Here is a 2,237-nt window from a genome sequence, read left to right as displayed (position 1 = left end):
TTAATTGCATTACTATCTCTTTTACCATGAAATCTGATCTTATCATATCAAAACAGAAATTCCATCTGTTTTAAAATTCAAATTAAAATACTAGTAATTCTAGGTCAAACACGTAGTCCCTGTGATTCGATATTTATTACTTGACGACAACCGTACACTTGCGGTTTTTCATACATCAAGTTTTTGGCGCCGTTGCCGGGGACTACGTCTCTTGATTTAAATTACAATTATTTTAATTCGAATTTAAAAAAAAAAAAAATTTAAATAAATAAATAATTTTTTTTAGTGTTTACTTCTCCAATTCAGATTTCACGGGCCACTTTCTTCTTTTTTTTTTTTGCAGTGCTTTAGGGTTAATGCAAAAGAGATCTCTACGTCTTGGGAAACCAACACCACTTGATCCTGAGATTGAAAGAACTCTCCTGAGAAGGAAAAGAAACCTTTCTAGAGAATTTGCCATGGCTGCACAACGAGATAATTTACCGCTTCGGGATTACTCTGCACCCATAGCTCGTGGGATACCTGGAGGGGAGATGCAAACTGGAGCTACTGTACCAGCTTCTCTGGTGAATATGCTCAAACAGAACACCTTTGGAGGACTACCATCAGAAGATCCTAATGACCACTTAGAGGGGTTCTTGGAAATCTGTGAGACCCAGCAATTTGATGATGAAGTTTCTGATGGAATGCGACTCCGCTTATTCTCACTCACCTTGAGAGATAAGGCAAAGGTGTGGCTAAGAACAGTGCCTAGAGAAAAGATAGCAACTTGGGAATTATGTGAAAGAGCTTTTCTAGAGAAATTCTTTCCTCCTTCTAAAACTAAAGAATTGAGGAAGAAAATCACTAATTTCCAACAAGGCACTGGAGAGACTATTTATGAAGCATGGGAGCGGTTCAAGGGATATCTTCAAGCATGCCCACAACATGGCTTCAACCGTTGGCTTACCATCCAATTTTTCTTTGAAGGATTGGACCAACAAAGCACCATGATATTAGACTCAGCAGCTGGAGGATCTTTCATGGGGAAACCTATTAATGACTGCATGATTATTTTGGAAAATGTAGCCTCAAATCACAGCCAATACAGTGAAAGAGAAGTCACAGCAAGGAAAGGAACTCCGGGGCGATATGAAGTGAACAATATTGAGTTACTCTTAGCAAAATTTGATACTCTTAATCAAAGGTTAGACAAGATGGAAAAAGCTAAGGTTAATTCAGTGGCTACAAATCAAGTATGTGACCTTTGTAGGGAACAAGGGCACACTGCAGTAGATTGTACCTCAATTTTTACTGGAGAAGAAGAAGATACTACTGAACAAGTGGCAGCTTCTCATAATTTCTATGACACTCCTCGAAGAGAGAAGAGTAATCCATATTCCAACACATACAACCCTGGTTGGAAGAATCATCCTAACTTTTCTTGGAAGAATAACCCAGTTCAAGGAAGTAGCAGTCAGCAACCTAATTTCCGTCCGCCCAATCACTTCATTAATGGGCAAGGAAATCCAGTACAGACACCCTCAATTCAACAAAGTGTTTCAAGATTAGAAAGCCTTATGGAGAATTTTGTCACTAATCAAAAACAGACCAATGATTCAATGGCAAATTCTAGTCAAAACCTTGCTGTCAAGGTTGAGAATATTACTCTCCACAACAAGATGCTGGAAAATCAAATTGCACAGTTGATGCCTAGTTCAAGCAATTCTCCAGGTAAGTTCCCAGGTAAAACAGTTGCAAACCCAGCTGAAAATGTTAATGCTGTGACTTTAAGGAGTGGGAAGAAATTAGACGGACCTGTGTCTAATCAAAATGATAATATTGAGATTGATGAAGACGCTTCTCCTATGGTTGAAAAACCTGAAAAAGAGAGATTAGAAAAAGAAAAAGTATCTTCATCAAAGCCTCAAACTGTTTATCACCCTCCAATTCCTTTTCCTCAAAGGTTAGCAAGGACTAAACTTGATAGACAATTTGAAAAATTTTTAAATATGATCAAACAAGTGTATGTAAACATTCCATTTGTAGAAGCTCTACAACAGATGCCTACATATGCTAAATTTCTTAAGGATCTTTTAGCTAACCGAAGGAAATTGGATGATAGAGAGACTGTTACATTGATCCATCATAATTTTCCCAAAAAACTTAAGGATCCTGGTAGTTTCTCTATACCTTGTCTCATTGGAAATCTAAGGTTTGAAAAAGCCTTATGTGACCTTGGGGCAAGTATCAGTTTA

The 2,237-nt window shown here is 37.7% G+C and overlaps 1 non-coding gene across 1 annotated transcript; it reads right to left on the bottom strand.

Annotated features, from left to right (window-relative positions):
* Positions 1-827: 827 nt before the first annotated feature.
* Positions 828-934, bottom strand: LOC145953983 (small nucleolar RNA R71). Its single transcript, XR_014431195.1, has one exon. It is a non-coding gene; the product is annotated as a small nucleolar RNA R71 (small nucleolar RNA).
* Positions 935-2,237: the final 1,303 nt, after the last annotated feature.

This window comes from Cajanus cajan, chromosome 1, assembly GCF_000230855.2.
Source record: "Cajanus cajan strain Asha chromosome 1, NIPB_CcT2T_4, whole genome shotgun sequence".
In the NCBI taxonomy this organism is placed as follows: domain Eukaryota; kingdom Viridiplantae; phylum Streptophyta; class Magnoliopsida; order Fabales; family Fabaceae; genus Cajanus; species Cajanus cajan.
The sequence above is the reverse complement of the archived record's forward strand: the minus strand, read 5'-3'. Positions and strand labels throughout refer to the sequence as shown.